We start from the raw sequence: 17,124 nt of genomic DNA, 5'->3' as shown, positions 1-17,124 counted from the left end.
CAAGACAAATATATTTTTACATATTTTCAAGGGCAGCTTTTAAAGGCAAACTGGTAACATACTGGAGTCTATGCATTTAGCAACCCACCAGAACCCACGCACAGCATGCCCATCACAACAGTATACCTCAGTGCTGCATTTATAAAACTCATAGAACTATGGTACATATTAAAAGTCGAGTCTAATAACCTGCGAATACCTTTTCCAAATGTAAGACACTTACAGTACCGTACCAACCAGTACAGCCCTTCTTCAATTTATGATCATCTCCCCCTTCTTTCATTCCCCCATCCCACTGAAAGGGACTTGTCAAAATTTCAAAGGACTACCCCCACCGTAAAAATCTGGAAAGCTGGATACATTTCACCACAAATACTTATTAACAAACATGCAGTTTATTACCTTTCAGTATAAAATACATCTACATTAAGGTTCTCCCAAATGGAAAAACTGACCGCAACTGCATTCCTTGTTCAGTGCTATGAAACAAACCGGGAAGTTAATTACTTGGGTTACTAAGAAAAATAAAAATTAAAACGGAAAAAAAAAGGCAAAAAAAAAAAAAAAAAAGCAGCAATTTGCAAAGCTTCTTTAAATTTTCAAGAGAGATAAGTTAATTCAGCTTCATTTCTGCCAGTAATAAGAGTCTCTTACAGAAAGATGAAGAAAACATATTCTTGAAGCCTGGAGAGAGGTTCTTTACTGGTCCTCCTAAAATTCAAATCCCACATTCCCAACGATCATCTACATTTTTTCGCTAGGGCTGGAATAGGGAGGGAAAAGCTGGTGGAAATAAAAATTTTGAATAATAATCTCAGATGGACCCGAGCAGAAGTGAAAAATGTTACCGCAAGGCTACAGAAATATTTATTTAATCAAACCAGAAGTTCTGTTGGGACTGGAGGAATGCTGCATCCTTTCCTAAAAAAAGAAAAAAAAAAAGGGGGGGGGGGGGGGGCAGAAGAAAAGAGAAAGCAAGAAAGAAAAAAGGCAGAGGCACAGCCGCCTCCTGGAGTTCCCCATTGTCCGGGGCTATAGAGAGCCCCGGAATGGCATTAAACTCACAAAAGGCACATTGTGCGGGGGACAAAAAAAGCCCCTTCTTCTACAATAACTTTTAGCTTCTTATTTTTAGAAAATGACAAAGCTGTTGCCAGCGATGGCTGGTGAAACCTGTAGCCGGCTCCCAGCGCGGCCGGGCGCGGCCGCATCGATCCGCTGTCCCACTTCGGAGCGGCGGCCGCAAAGTTTGAGCGGGCGCTGGCCAGATGCCGCGGGGATGGGCGCTGCGGGGCCGCTCCGCCAAGCTCCGCGCCCGCGGCCCGCCCCGCTCGGGGGACCGGGGCGGCGCGGCCACAAAGTTGCGCTTCGCTGCCGGCGCAACTTTCCCGGCTCCTCCCGGGCAAACTTCGGCGGCGAGGGTCGGCCTGGCCCGGCGCGGCTCCGCCCGGGGCACGGGGGGCAGGTGGCCCAGCGGAGCGCTCCGCTCTCGCGGAGCGGCGCGGAGCGGAGCCGCCGGGCGGCCCACGCGCCCCCTCCCCGGCGCAGCGCTGCGCGGCTGGGCGCGAAGCTGCCCCCCCCGCCGCGGGCTGGGGGCCGGCCGCTTGCCCCAAGTTTCGGTGCGGCGCCGCCGCCGCGCTCCCCCCGCCCGCTCCTGCTCGCTCGCTCCCTCCCCCGCCGCCTGGGCTGAATCTTATTGATCCAGAAGGTGGCTAATTAGCCCTTCCCGTCGTGCCTGGGTAATGAGGCACATGCGCACTGCACTAATCAGCCATTTTTTGCAGGAAACTAATTAGCAGAATAAAGATCCAAAGAGTTTTTTTTTCTTCCCAATCATCAGATCTGAGTCCGGGCGCTTCCTGCTCCGGCGACCGCCAGCCCCGCCGCCCGCTCCGCGCCGCTCCGCCCCGACCCGACCCGACCGCCGCCGCCGCTGCTGCTGCTGCCGCCGCCCGCGGCCCCCTCTCTCCGGGGGGCTGCAAACTCCCCGACAACGATGCTGCTGCTGGGCAGCGGCGGCGGCGGCGGCGGCTCCCGCTCGGCTCCGGCTGCTGCCCACGGCTCCTGCTGCTACTGCCCCGGGCCCCTCCGCGGAGTGCGCTCCTGCCGCCGCAGCCGCCGCAGCCTGCATGGGATCTGTAGCCCCCGCGCCGCCGCCCGGGATTAAAAGCGCCGCCGCCGCCGGAGCAGCGACCGCGTAAGTGGCAACTTTTCTGCCCTGTCCCCCGCTCGGGCTCCTCCTGCTCGGGGCGCCCGGGCTGCTTTGCATGGGGCTGGTCCGGCCCCCCCTCCCGCCCGCTCCCACCCACCGCCCCGGATCCCCCAGCAAACTTTGTGCCGCTCGCCGTCCCGGAGCCCCGCCGTCGCCGCCGGGGACGCGCAGGTGCCGGCGCCGCGGGGGCCGCTGCGCGTCCGCGGAGCCCCCGCCCCGCCCGCCGGGCCATGGCCGCGGGGCGCGGAGCGGCTCGGCGCTGTGCCGCTTTGTGCGCGGCGGGGCGCGGGCGGCGGGGGTCCGGCGCCCCCCGGGACCCCGTGGGGAGAGAGAGAGGCCATTCGGGCGGACCCCGCGGCCGCGCAGCGCCGGGGACGCGCTGGAAAACAAAGGGGCGAAGAAGTGCCCGAAACTGCCCCGGCGCCGGCGGCCCGGCCCGGCCCTCCACCCGCCTCCGCCCGGCCGGGCGCCGCGCCCGAGCGGCCCCGGAGCGGCCTGGCGAGCCCGAGTAATTCCGATTTTTGTTTTCCGCGGGCAGGCTTGGTTTTGGGAAGAATGCGGCTAGGGGGATGGGGAGGTGAAGCAGCGAACGGCGCTGTAGGCCGATCCCCCTTCTCAGTTTCAGTTTTTAATTACTTAATGCCGAATCGCACGGCGCTTATCTAAATATTTGCAAATGCTCTTTCCTATTGATTCCTCTGAATAAACTGTGCTCCTCGCCCGCGGAGGGAAGGCGGCTCCTGAGCCAGCCCTCCCGAGCGGAGCCGGGGTGCGCGGAGCCGCGGCCGCTGCCGTGGGGCTCTGTGTGCACGCGTGTGGCACGCACCCGCGGGCTTCGCTGCGATATTTATCATTTAGGTTGCGTTTGTTTTGGTTTTGTTGTGTTTTCTTAATTATTATTATTTATTAGCATTATTTTTAATTTAAATTGTTAAACTTTCCTTTGCCTTTTTTTTTTTTTTTAATTGGAAATATTTCTTTTGCTCCGAGAAAGGGCTGTTTCTCTTTCAAGCTGGGCTTGAAGCTGCTCGTGGGTTTGTCTTGTACTTTGTGAGGATATGGAATACAGCTGCGTCCCTTCCTTGGCCGTCTGGCTGTCTTTCTCCTCTTCTCGCTCCTGTTTAATATGGAGCAATTTTCTGGAGGCTCAGTGACTCCCTCCTTAGGGTCACATTGAGTTCGAATCCCACTGAAGGTGCAGGGATCCTGCGATGGGGGAAATAAGAGAATAGTGAGGACGGGGTCAAGTTGTCTGCTCAGAGGCCAAAACTCCCACAGCTGTCTTTAAAAATACATATATAATATTTGGCTTTCCTCACTGTATTACAAATTGCAGCCTCCCCTTTCAGGTATTTTCTTTACAGCTTAAAGACATCTTTTCCTTTGCCTCCCCCACAGCTCCCTCCTGCCCCCCCTGTTAGGGGAGAAAAGGTGGGGGGAAGGAAGGAAAATAAAAGGAAAAGAAATGGGGGGGGGGGAAAGGGGAAAAAATAAAACCCATTGAGTTTAGGCAAATAAGGTTTGGTCTCTGTATCCTATTACAAAGCACTTTGAATATGCAAGACATCACACAAGACCAGTTATTCCAGTTACGACAAACTTAAAAACGAGAAAAAAAAAGAGAGGCATGTTTAGATTGTAATTTGTTAGAGCAGGAATTGTATTTAAAACTGTCATTTAATTTTTTTTTTTCAAGCTTTGCATTGTATCCAGCCTTTTTCTGATGTCTAGGGCTGGGTTTGGGTTTTTTTTTTCATTATTATTATTATTATTAAAATCTTTCTGTTGAGTTTAGGAAGACTGCTGCAAGCAACACATTTTCTGTATTTTTGTTCCTGTATCTTGGAGGAGAGTTGGCAGGGATTCTGTGGTTTGCAGTTACACAATATGTTATCATGTTTTTAATCACTAAATCATTGCAGTGGTTATAGATTTACAGTCTTAGGGTATTACTGTGAGCAGCAGCGCAGACTGTATGTACAGAACATACGAGAGCATGCAGTTAACATGTTCATGAAGTTTGCTTTTAAACCGCTTCCCGGCCGAGCTCTGTTGGAGAGGAGAGCGAAGCTTTTGGCATCACCTCTCCACGCACTTGAGGAAAGTTTGCACGAGTCTCCCGGCCAGGCAGGAGCTCCGATGGGTGCTGCGTGCACCCCATCCCGCAGTGCTGGTGGTAAGCGGTGGGGCAGGGGCGCGAGGGTCTGCCGAGGGCCAGGGGGGAGCAGGCACCCTGCCGACCGCCCGCTGCGCCCGCTTCCCCTTCAGTATGTAACAGAGCCCTCGGCAGCATTAAAAATTCAGCATTACAAGCTGATTGTAATGCTCCCTCATTAGGGAGCACTGTCTGGTCCGGCATTAAGCACAAGACAGAGCGTGGCTTTTCGGCTGCGGCACCGGCTGAGGCTTGGAGAGCAGCCGAGTGAAGGGTGGTCATGGAGCAGGGTGCTTCAGCTCTCCATAGCCCTCCGTAGGGCTACACTGGGCTCCCCGCCGCCGTGCAGCACCAGGCCCAGGGCTCTTGCCCGCCCACCCAGCTGAGGGCTGCTCCTGTGCAGGCTTCCTGAGCTGCCCTCCTGCCCGGGTCCTGCTCCGCAGGCCGTCTTTGGTCAGAAACAAAAGCGAAGACATATTAAAGGGTTGAGGAACTCTGTGCCTAGACACAGAGATTGCTTTGCTGTATTTGTTTTGTTTTTCTTCCCATTCTTTCCTTTTCGTTCATGGTCATTTTGGGAGCAGTGGTCAGTGGGAAGCCCGCTGCAGCCCTTCTCCCGCACACCAGCGGTGCGGCTCACAGCAGCGCTGGCCTTCAGCTGTGGGAACCCGCTGCCCTCCCTCCTGTCTTGCTGCTGCCTTTTGTTCCCGCAGGACCGAGCCAAGGTGCTGCTCGGTGGCGGAGGCGGTGCGGGGCCTGGCACCTTCACCTGGCCTTGTCGTGGCTGCTGTCAAACTGGGGCCCGGCAGCGGCTGCTTTGACAGAGGCAGAGGCGCGTGTCCCTCTTTCATCCCTCTGTTCTGACCCCCTGCCCTGGTCCCAATGGTGGTGTGCCAGAGGCCAAGAGCAGCTCTGAGGAGCAGATTTACTTTGGGCCTGGCTAGCAGTTGAACAGCTTCGGCGGGGATTCCTAAATCCCAACTCATGTACGTATGGCTGGCTGTGGTAAACACTCCCGCTTTATAAAATACTAACAGTAGTGATAATAATAAAAATATTGAATGGAGAAGCTGAAAAATGACTAGTGAGCTTTTACATCAACTTTATCCACACACTTCTGCTGGGGCTTGGACTCTCTTGCGCGTGTGTTTCCTCTGCCGGTGCTGGACTTGCTCATCTGCGATGGGAGAGTTTTCAGCAACCATCTTCTCGTAGGTGCTAGTGCTGCTGGAGCAAGAGGTGTGTTTGTGCTGGGGAGATGGTGTGCTTCAGGAGGAATGGGCTGGGAGGAGGCCAAGTGTTTCACAACTGTGTTTCTCTTCGCTAGAACGTGGCCGAGGTTCGACCTTTGCATGGCTTCAGAGCCGAGTCTGGCGAGCGGGAGAGGTGGGACGTAGACAAAGCTGGGTCTCACCCGATTCCCCGTTCTGGCCATGTGCGGGACCCACTCGCTGCTTACGGGGCTGTGGGCAATGACTGCCTGCAGGGCTTGGGCCTGGAGCGGGGTGACCATGGGGCTGCCCTCCTGCATTGCCTCTGTTTTCTTATGGTGGGGCGTCAGCCCACACCCTCTGGGAGCTCCTGGGGGAGGCCGGTAAGGGCAGGCCAGACGGAGGAACATGTCCCCTGTGGAGCGAGGCTGCCCTGCCCTCCTCGCTCCTGCCCTTGACAGCCGACACTCGGGCTGGACGTCCAGCGCATGGCAGCGCCGGGGCTGCCGAGGGCTGCTGTGGCAGGAGAGTGGGAATCAAAACATCTGTGCGCAGGCCTGGGCGCCGCAGCCTCTAATGGTTTTGACGGAGCTGTTGTGGTCTGTTGTCTGGAAAATCTGCATTCTGCGCCGTGCCCGAGGGGGGCCGCGGCACCGCAGACCGTGGCGGTACCTAAATATAACTGCCTCGCGCCATGAGGTGAGGTGAGGGCAGGAGGGAGCAGGGCCGCCCATCCCGCCTCCTGCTTTGTTTCTCATCTGCGATTCATGCGTTTGTGTTTGCTCCCGAGGTTGGGGTTGTTGGTAGGCAGGGACTGCAGAAATAGATAAATACCAGCTAGTTTGTAGGAAACCCAGCAATCAAACAGGGTGGGTGAGTCCGGCTTCCCTTGCAGCTGGTGGCCAGGAGGCAGTGGCTCTCGGTGCTGGATTCGGGACCCACTGGACCTGGAAGCCCCTCCATGCTCCTGCTCTGCAGTCCCTGGGGTGGCAGTGGGCCACGCCACCCAACCTGTGTTGGTGATTCTCCTTCTCGTGGTAGATGCTGCGGGCCTCGCTCAGGTCCTGCTGTGCCAGTGAGGAGCAAGTGCTTTCCAGCGCTTCCTCGTAGGCTCAGCTGGACAGATGTGTCCGTCTGTCAGTGCGGGAGGTGGGGGATCTGCATGGTTGCAGAGTGGTGGCATCCATGTGTGGCGTGCGCTGTGTGTGTTTCCGGAGGCGCACTGTAAATACCGTTAAAGTTCATCCCCATCCGAAGTTAATTCTTGGTTGGGGTTGTCAGGGAGGAGATGTGTGCTGGTGACTGTGCAGTCACTGCTGCGGGTGGCTCCCGACACATCCCGGGAGGGGTTTGGAACCTGGCTGTGTGGGGTGGAAGGGCGGTGGGACAGTCTGGGCTTGAGGTGCCCCACTGAGGGTAGGCTGCAGCCACCCTGCTTTGTCCTTGAGTTTGCTGCTGAGAGAAAAACACTTAGCTGTTTATTGTAATTTCATTATGTCACAAGTGCCAAACATGGCTCTTGCTAATAAAGGCAGAGCAGCAATGTGAGTTTTTCCTTACCCCAGAAAACAAACATTTCCCGGTGTTTTGCACTGCGTAGTGCACATTGCTGGGTAGCAGGAGGGTGCTGGCCCTGTAGTGCCCAGGCTTACAGGTCTTAAATCTGATGAGGCCTGAGCCACGCTGGTTCCCTCGCTTGGCAGTGATGCTGGAGCAGATGATGTGCACTGCAAGTCTGGTGAGAAGGTTTTCTCCATCCTCCCCCAACCCTGGTACCTGGGAAACTGGAATCTGCAGCGTCTGTGACACGTTAGCTCTTCGTAAATGTTTGGTTTGATGGCCCAAGGGTGCCTGCTGGGCAGTTGGTCCCTCCTTGGGCAGGATGGGAGCAGACACGCTCTGGGAGCTGCTCCTGACCTCTTCAGTCTCTGGCAGCGAAGCACCCTGCGTCCCACCTCCTGCATCCCACTTCACGTGTGTCTCATACGCGCGGCTGTGCTTCCCTGGCCAGTGGTAGCTTAGTTCCAAAATGGCTGGTTGGCTTGGTATAGTAGCAGGAGTTTTAACCCTCCTTTTGCAACGCTGCCGCTGAGTGTCTTGTACAAACAGACTGATGCTCCCTGCAGAATTCAGAGCACATACTTAAATGTTGATAGTAACATTGTGATGATGTGCCTGATTCTGAGAGGTTGGGTTGTTGGGTTTCCTGAGCGTCTGTGACGTCTGGTGACAGGCTTGGAGGTTTTTGGTCTATTCCTTGTCTTTACAAAGGAGCTGAGTAAAGAAGGGGGAGGCAAGGGGGGTGCAGAGGCACAGTCAGCTGAGCTGTTGTCAGATGTACCTTGTTTGGGCTGAGAGCTGCCGTCAGGTGCATGTTGTTCGGGATGATGCAGAATGTGGGGGTTCTTCAAGGCATTTTTGGTGAGATACCATGTAATACTAGCAGGCCTGGCGGTTAGTTCAGAAGACTTAGCAGGGGGAGTGTATGAAGCACAGAGCTGCTTGGTATCTTGAGCATATGTTTGACAGTTGTAGGATCTGCTAACTAAAGCTGTTCCTGCAGCATGAAGATGTTGAAGATGTTCTGGATTCAGGCTGCGCACACCAGCTTGTGCATTTCGCCCATGCCTCTTGTGTTGCAGAAGCTGGTGTGCAGACCCTTGGACACATCTGGAAGCAGAGCAGAAAAGCTGCCTCTGAGGTGTTGGGGTGCAGCAAGTTCCTGCAGTACATCTGCAGAAGTGATACCATGAGGCTATAGGTCTCTTGGTTTGCTCCGTTTTATGGCATTGGCAGTCCATGCGCAGCAGCAGGAGCTGGGCTTAGATGAGCTCCAGCAATGTGTGGTGGCCGCTGAGGCTTCAGCGGTACCACTGGGCAGCATTGCCGGGGTGGGCTTTGCGCTGTGTGCCCTGGCTGGGCTGAGGTTGCGTTGCTCTGCAGGTGGAGGAGCGAGTGCAGCCGGTCCGGTGGCCATGGTGGGGTTGAGGAGCGGAGCGCGGCCGGCCACCGCATCCCCACTGTCCTTGTGTGGCTCCCACCGCAGCACCCTGACTGCGCCAGACAGAACTGTAGATGTCAGGCTTTGCACAGAAAGGAGAGCGAGAAGGGAGGGCTAGGGAGAGACAAGCGCGGCAGCGGGGCTCTGAGCTTCAAATTAACCTCCTGCTTTGTTGGTGTCTCGGGCGAGGTGCCCCGGTCTCGCAGCGAAAGGGGCTCGGAGCTGGCCTGGTTCGCACGCTGCCGAGGCAGCAGCTCTGGCTCTGGGGCTAGCAGCGGTACTTCTCCCCCAGTGCTGCTGGGGATGAGGGGACTGCGGGTTCCCAGGGCAGTGCTGGGCCCAGCCGCTGGAAGTGACCATGCACTGGGACCATGCACACCCCAGGGTGCTGCAGCCAGCGCTTCCACCTCCAGCTTTGAGGAGTGGGAGCTCCGGCCTTCCCTCTGGGGAGGGAGGGTGGGTCTGCAGCACCCAAGTGTTTGCTTCTCGAAAGCTCCTTCAGATGTCAGAGCCTAAATTTCTCCTCTTTAATTTCCTCCTGTTAATTTTGTCCCTTTTAGCCTTACGTACTTCTTTCCCTAGTTCCTTTCTTCTTGCTGTTTTTCATCTTCCACAGAGACAGTTAAAAGCAGCTTAACACTGTGAGCTTGTTTGGAAGTGAAAAGATCTGTTTTAGCTCTGACGCTGACTTTGGGCAAGCCACCAAAGTTTGCCTCAGCTGGAGTATGGAATGGGATAATACATAGTTCACATGCAGAGACTGCAAGTGGGGGTTAATTATGAAAAATCATAATGTTTTAAATTCCCAGAGCATTATTACTCCTCAAATCTTGGTCTGTGTCACTTTGCCAATCCCCTACCTCTAATAGCTCACAAGATGTTTCACTTTGTACCCGCTGCTTTCTGGCACACAAATACCTTCCCACCCGGGGCTGCAGTTCCCTAACCATGGTTGCCCTGGAGTCCCTAAAGGATATCCTCTGCTCTGTCCATGTCATAGGTGAAGTAATTCATGCTGTTGGACTGCCTTGCTTCCCAGTGCTTTGCACATGCTGGGGGATTTTGTTCTGGCGTATTGGAGAAGAATGAGGCAGCAGGGTGATGCATTTGTAGTAACGTGGCAGGTCTGAACTGGGCCAAACATCCCGCAGTACTTGTGTGCCACCCAGGTGACTGTGCTCCCACACGGCACAGCAGAGCTGTGTTCCTCAGCTCCTCACTGCAGTTACCTGGTCTCAGGCCTTTTCTGTGGGATCATTGTCCGTCCTGCTTCAGTGGACCTTTATTAGGGGGACGGAGGAGGGGAAGGATGAATCTCCTTGTCTGTGCCAGGTCTTTCGCTGGGTTGATGTGTGTGATGAGTGCCAGCTGTGATGCTGGGGTGGGGATGGGAAAGGGGTACCTGCTGTGCTGAGGGCAGTTAGGGAGCTGCCCAGAGCAGCTTGGTACCTCCCTGAGGGTGGGTGGTGCTGGAGAGCTGTGCTCTGGTGCTGGAGAAGCGGGCTGGTTGGTCTTTGCTCTGTAACATCTTCTCATCCTTCTTGGTTTTGCTGCTTTCTGGAGCGCAGCGCTCTGGTGTGGAGGAGACCTGGGCGTGTCAGGCAGGGTTCGTGATCTTAAAGAGTCCAGGCCAATGCAGGGCCACTTATGATGTGTGTACATTGTGAACGTCATCCTGGTCCTCAGGATGAGCTCCTGTGGGCATCGTGTTGGCTCTGCAGCACAGCCAGAGGGAGAGGCAGCAGGGGGAGTGTCCCAGCCTTTGGGCTGCGTTATGGACCATGGAGTGGGGATGGATGGTGCAAGAGAAGTGTCTGCTGTCTCATGACAGGACGAGGATGGGTAGGATGAGCTTTGTGGCGATAGCGCATGGCTGGAAGAGGGGAGAGGAGGTGGTGCATCATGAATTGCTGCCAGCCTGTGCCTTTGCTTATGGTGTTGGAGTGGGATGTGTGCTGTGTGCTGGTGTGGGATGCCTGGCCCCTGGTCCGCATCTTGTGCCCCCTGTTACCTGGCCAATAGCAGCACCTATCAGAATCAGTTGCCACAGATTTTTTTCCTTGGTTGCCTTATTTTATCCATCCTCTCCACCATTTCCCCTTTATTCTGAGCAGCGGGGAAGTGCTGGAGGTTTGCATAAGATCCTGGAAATCCCCAGGTGGTGTGTCGTGTGTGAGAAGCTCCCTTCATGCCAGGCTTGCCATGGTTTTACTGCAGATGTTTGGGCATCTGAGCCAACCTCTGGAAGCTCAGGGGATGGCTCAGAGCATGCGGAGGAGGACAAAGGCTGACCTCTGTTCTGTGCAGTGCTGGCTGGGCTCAGCCTCACAGTAGGGGTAGCACAGCTGACTGGTCTTCATTGAAACCTCCCAGCTGTGCACAGGTCTCTACACCTTGTTGCCACAAACCTGCTGCAAGGTCTTCCTGCTGTTGACAGTGCAGTTGGAAGTGTCCACCCAAGCAGTCCTCCATCAGTGGCTCTCTGAATAGCATTGCTCTCTGACTCTGAAGGGATAGGTGCTCTTTCCTTGGAGTTGAGATTTCCTTTCACAGACTGCTGGGCTTTGAAGCTGGTTACTGCAGGCGCTGAATGTCAGGACTCTGCTTTTCTTCCTTCAGCCATCTTTTTCTCAGCCACTTCCTGCCTCTGGGTGTGAAGCCTGTGAAGTAGTAATAATTAGCGAGATGCTTTTGATGAGATTCTGCAAGAAGCACTGGTCATCCTCTTGAGATCATGGGTTACTGGTGTCCCTGTCACTGACTTTCAGTGTGGTACTGTTGTCTGCTGAGCTCTGTTCTCTGTTGAAACCATGGCTGGGCCTCTCCTAGTATGCCAGGGCAGGGACAGTGCAGTGGCAGTTTGCTGAGCTGCTGGGGCCAAACGAGAAATACCCCACTGTGGTTTATTACAGAAAGCAAAGAGCATGAGCAAACCAGCTCCCTTCTCACTGCCTGCCTCTGCCCATGCAAGAGAAGCTAGTGCCTTGTGGAGCTTTGCCGAGGATTCAGACCTTCAGAGGTTTAGGTGCCACCTAAACAGAAACAAACTGGTCAGCAGGATGTTTGGGAGCAAAGTTCTTGTCTGCTGCTGAATTCATGCTGGACCTTCTTCAGGTGGGGCTGGTGAGGGTGGTGGGAGCAAGGAGGGAGGTTGCTGATGCACACCTGCTGGAGGCTCCAGGGTCAGATGTGGTGATCTGATCCCCCTGCTGAAGTTGTCTACTGCTGGCTGCAGGAGAACCTGGGTAGAAGGTGTCAAGCACTACTGAGGGTGCCCAGTGGGTCTTCTGCATGTTAAAAATGAGCAAAAGCTATAGCCTTCCTTTTAAACATAGCATGCCAAGAAGGAAAAGATGGTCTTTTTGTCACAATTTTCACCATTCAGTCTTGTTGGAGGCTTGCTGGATTATGGAGCAGGAATGAATACTTTCTCCATTTGTGTTTTAATTTATCTTCATTAAGGCTTCCACTCACTTTGTTACTGTATCTGGATGTTGGACGGTTCAGCCCCCTATAGATGGTACGAAGTGATGCTTGTGCCCATGCCGAATCTGGACAGCTGTTGGGACAGCAGAGGAAGTGGGTCTGGAGTCAGCCCTCTGATAGAGAAACAGGCAAGGGACAGGCACGATCTGGGAAGAATCAACCTTCCTCCTGCTTCTGCTCCCCAGGTCACTGCTGGAGCATGTGACAGATCCAGCAAGAGGATCCCAAAGCAGTTGTAGCTGCAAAGATGATGTCTGAAGCTGCTTTTGGGGGCTGCACCTGCCTCCTGACAACTAGAAATAAAAGAGGACTGAGAGTCTTATGGTACAGATCGTTTACAAAAGGAGAAGATAGTGATAAAATAAGGCTCCTTTTGGTAAAAACAGCTACTTTGGGTACTGTAGCAGAGAGGATAAGAGGGTTTGTTCCTTAGTGTTTTCATTGTGTGTGGACTGTAAGTGGGGTTTGATGGGTTTTGGGGTTTTTGTAAGGTTCCTTCTTCCTTGTAAAGAGCCCCTTGCGCAGCAGAGGAAGAGAAACACTCAACGAAAATAGAGCATGTGTTTTCCTAAACTGAGATTGCTGTGGCATGTGTAGGACTTGAAACTGTGTGACTTTGAAGTTGACTTCATTTCACGCTGGTGATATCCTTTTAACTGTCTTAAGTAAACAATGCAATTCAGCTCTGAGAATTGTCTTGTAAAAAGCTGTGCTTGGTTTCTAATTCTGACTGTTTCAAAGCTTTTCGTAACAAATACCCTCTGCTTACCAGCAACCCTTCCTGCGTGGAAAAGTTTGCATTGATTTATTATTATTTTTTCAAAGGATTTACTTACACATTAGAATGCCCTGTGGACATTATTTTCAGTTCAAGAATGGTTTATTTATGTTTGGTGTAATTGAATTGGAAACAGTTACAAGTTGTACCAAATCTAGTCGATTTTGAACCAAAACTATGTCCACAAGCAGGTTTATGCGCTGGTAAAGAAATCATGCTGTGTTCACATGCTGGCCATCGAACTTCTGTGCTTTACTTATGGATACGTACTCTGGCAAGTAAATCCCGAGGGCTCAGTGGTGCTGTGCAAGGGTAGGATGAGGCAGGACCAAGAGTGGTGTCGCAGAGGCCAAAGTCTTGCCTGTATTTGAAGCAGATATTGCTGCTAAGGGCAGTCTTGCCTTGGATGCGGTTTCTTTCTGCTGGCACAGAGCTTTGGTACAGTGGCATGGGGAAGTAGTTTAGGGAAGGGACAGGGGTTAGAAACACTGCCAAAGGAGGGGGAAAAACCAAAACTTCCTCAAAATTTTCTATTAATTGTCTATTTTGTTGTTATCTTCCATTTAATTTGTGTGCTAAGGTATGTCACTGCAGAAAATACTGTGCTGAGGTAGAGAGGGGGAGCACAGAGGCAGGGATGACTGCCCTTCCCAAAGGAGCAATGGCAGAACTGCCTGTTTGCTGCTGTGCTAGCTTAAAGGGTATTGAATTAGGCCTGAGTGTGTGTTTGGTGTGGGGCTGCTGCAGAGGAAGGCACTGCATTTGGTGTTTTATTTCATTGTTACTAACTTTTAAAATTCATTTAGTGTTTTCTCCTGTTAAGATCTCAGCGCGGTTAAAGAAAAAAGATCCCTGTGTAGCCTTCCAGGACTGGCTGTGCAGCAGCTCAGTCCTCCTGCTGTGGAAGGAGCAGCTGGTCCCTGCTTGGAGCTGAAGGTGGAAGTGCTAACCTCTGCCCATGGGCTGCTGGGGCTGCTCACAGTGCTGTGCACTGGGCTTCTGTGCTGCTGCAGGCTTTGTGCCGCTGCACCTCCACTCTGCCAGGCATGCTCCTGGAGCAACTGGCAAGCCTGGGTTACTTCTGTTTATGTTTTCACCTGCCTAAATGGATAAATAAATAGCTTTGCTTCCTCCTGGTCCTCTGCAGCAGTACTGGCCAGTGTTATTGTGTCTCCTGTTCTCTGAGAAGTTTGTGGACAGCCTGGGTATCTTCATCTCCTCTCTCCTGTCATCAGAGAGTAGCATCATAGAATAGTTTGGGTTGGCTGAGACCTTCAGAGGTCATCTAGTCCAGCCCCCCTGCAATGAGCAGGGACATCTTCAGCTAGATCAGTTTGTCCGGAACCACATCCATCATCAAATGAGCTGATATTAGCACATCAGGCTAAGTTCATGGAAATATGTAAGGTTAAGAAAAAACTTAATTCAGGATCAGTTGAGAGGTTTCTTCAGAAGAGGTGCAATATCAGTTTGCGTTCTGGATGAAACTGAGATCTGAAGGGTTTAGAAACAAATTATTTAACTGTTCATGAGCCTCTCATTTATACCTACATCTGAAAATTCTTCTCAAAATAAAACAGCGTAACAGCAGAAGCCATCTTCTGCAAGCATTCCTCCAGACCTCCGAAAATCTCCTTCCAATGCATTGATTTGAAATTATTTTTGGAATAATAAGCAGAGAAGTGAAGAATGAAGAACATTTGGATTAAAAAGATTATTGGTGCTATACCATCACCTGTAATATCTTATCTATATATACGTACAGACACCCAGTTTCTTGGTCATTAAAGAGCAATTCCTGTATAAAGCCCTCCAATTCTTATTTCTTCTATAGATCAGTGATCTCTTTGAGGTTTATTCTGTACAAAATCATTAGTGAAGAAAAACTTCATACCCTGGAGTGCAAATGTGAGCTTAAAAACTGGTTTCCAAGTCAGGCCAAATAAAAGTGATTAGTCCTGCAAACACACACTCAAGAGCTTGAACAAGGATGGTTTCTGAGTCAGATGGTGCAGGACACAAGGGTGGGAATTGCTGTTAGAATTCTGTGATTTGTTTGATAATTGTCAGTTTTGAAACTTAGCATTTAGGGTTAAAAAACCCTAGTCTAGACTATTTCAACCTTAGCACTCTTTCAGAATGGTTTAGTTATGTATTATCTGTTGTGGTGGAGAAACTCACCCTTTCTGTCTAGCTTGATCGTTCAAACTTGGCTGCTGTTTAGATGTGTCATGCTGCGGCCTCTCTGAGAAGCCAGGCACGCTCGCTGACTGCAGATAAGGAGGTAATGGATTTCTAACCACTGGTTTGGAAATGCCTGCCTGGGTGTAGCTTAATGAATGTTTCCCATTTGCAGAGGGGCTCTGTGTCCCTTCATGGCAGCCCAGAATGGGCTGCAGAGCCAGGTTTGCTTTCTGCCAGAGCTGACAGCCTGTGCTCAGAGTTGCAGTGACAAGAAACTTGCATTTACTAAAAGTCACCATGGAAGGGTTCTTGGTATCTTGCCAGGGAGAGTTTCCTGTTTAAAATTAGAAATCGGATTTTTTTTTTTTATTTTTTTTTATTTTTTTGCAAGCCTTGATGTAAACTGGTAATTGCTAGAGTTTTCTTCTAAATCCTAAGATGCCAGTTGGGACAGGGAGAGTGGGGGGCACACGCAGAACCCCAGAACAGTAGAGTTGCAGATTCTGCCTTTTGTGAGAGGAAAAATAGTACACTTTATTGAGCCCTCTTCTCTGTGGTAATGAGTGACGACTCATTAGGCAAATGCAGAGTGTGCAAATGCAGGGAGATCCAGTTCCTTCCAGGCCCTTGCCACAGCACTGGGGCTGCGCTGCTGAGCACACCTGCATCCTCTGCTGATGCCAGAGGAAGCGCCAGAAATCTCAGCAGTGAGGAGGCAAGCTCAGATGAAACACGGTGTGATAAAGAAAACTGCTTCAGTCCTGGCTTTGGAAGGGTGAGGTTGTCGAACTGCAGTAGTAGCCTGGGAGTTTCTTCTGTTCAGGTCCTTTTTACCATCCCCGGCTTTTGGGCCTGTTCTTTGGACACACTGAACGTGTCCAAAGTTATTTGTCCAAAGTGTGTTTGTTATTTATGATGTATGCCACCTTCTGCATCCTCGGAGTCTCCATGCTCTCCTGAGCACTCGCCCTGCCCTCATCCCGACTGGGGAGCAGCACGGCTGCCATGGTGGGCAGTCACTGCTTTGGGATTTCTCTTGCTAGCTCATGAGTGGGACTGAAGTGTTTATTCCATTCCATTGTTTTATATGGAAAGAAACCTTATCCCTGTGGCTTATGTTGCTGCTGGGAGTAGGAGTGTTCTGGCGGAGATAAGGCCCCTTCCCGCTGCCTTCCCCAGGAGTGCTGGCAGCCTGCTTCTGCACAGGGACACCCTGAGCAGCAGCTCTGGGGCTGGAGCTGTGCATGCTAATGGGCCTAGCTTGTCCTGGCTTGTTTGTAATGATTTGTGGCTGCATTTATATGCAAATACTAACAACTTGCTGCTGAGTTAATTAGCGTTTTTTCTCTTTGCTTCCTGGTGTTTTAGCAAAAGGTCTTTATTCTCCCCATTTTGGTTATGTGACCTCCCCCAGCGCACTCCCCCCATGCCAGCAGGCCAGCACAGGGGGTGCTGGCTCCCCGCTGCCCCCACGAAGGGTGATGCCAAGGAACGAGAAGGACAGTCACCAGCCGCCCTGCAGGAGCAGAGCAATGTGGGAATTGGGCTGTGCTCTGCTTCAGATGTCCTTTGGGGAGTTCAGGCCCAGTTGTGTGAACTGGCTACAGACCACTGCAAGCCTTGGATGTAAGCTGTCTGTTCTGTGTGGCTTCCCACACTGGCCAGGGTGGTTGCTGGAGGTGATGCGTTGGGTGTCTGGGTGAGTGTTCTGCTCCCTGACTCCAGGAGGAAAACCAAACCAGCTTTTTATGTCCTGGAAATGCCGAGTGTTTGCTTTCTAATGTCAAGATAGAGCGCTCTAGATGCAATCAGATGAATGATTCTCAGCAGACGAGAGGCTCCAAGGCCTGTCTGGTGACCTGGACATGACAAGGATGGAGTGGGATTTGCTGGCCTTTGACATCTGCTGGGAGTTTGATTTTTGCTTCTGCGGAGGGGAAGGCAGGCATTTCCTCTCCTCCCAGGAATGCTGTGTTTGTGTCCTTGGCTGGGCATGAGGATTTTGCCTGTTTTGATCTTTCATTCAGCCTTATATTATGTGTGCCCTGCAGGTGTTTGCTTTTGCCAGAGCCACAAGAGTCGCGGGTTGAAGTTACT

The 17,124-nt window shown here is 52.4% G+C and overlaps 1 protein-coding gene across 1 annotated transcript in view; it reads left to right on the top strand.

The window, feature by feature from the left end:
• The first annotated feature begins 1,685 nt into the window (after positions 1 to 1,685).
• The window catches only part of ZFHX3 (zinc finger homeobox 3), a 152,646-nt gene continuing 137,207 nt past the window's right edge, over positions 1,686 to 17,124 (top strand). The window contains exons 1-2 of the mRNA XM_065661869.1: positions 1,686 to 1,739; positions 1,841 to 2,197. The gene's annotated coding sequence lies outside the window, so the exon portion shown is untranslated. The remainder of the gene's footprint in view (positions 1,740 to 1,840; positions 2,198 to 17,124) is intronic.

This window comes from Lathamus discolor, chromosome Z, assembly GCF_037157495.1.
Source record: "Lathamus discolor isolate bLatDis1 chromosome Z, bLatDis1.hap1, whole genome shotgun sequence".
Lineage (NCBI taxonomy): Eukaryota > Metazoa > Chordata > Aves > Psittaciformes > Psittacidae > Lathamus > Lathamus discolor.
The sequence above is the reverse complement of the archived record's forward strand: the minus strand, read 5'-3'. Positions and strand labels throughout refer to the sequence as shown.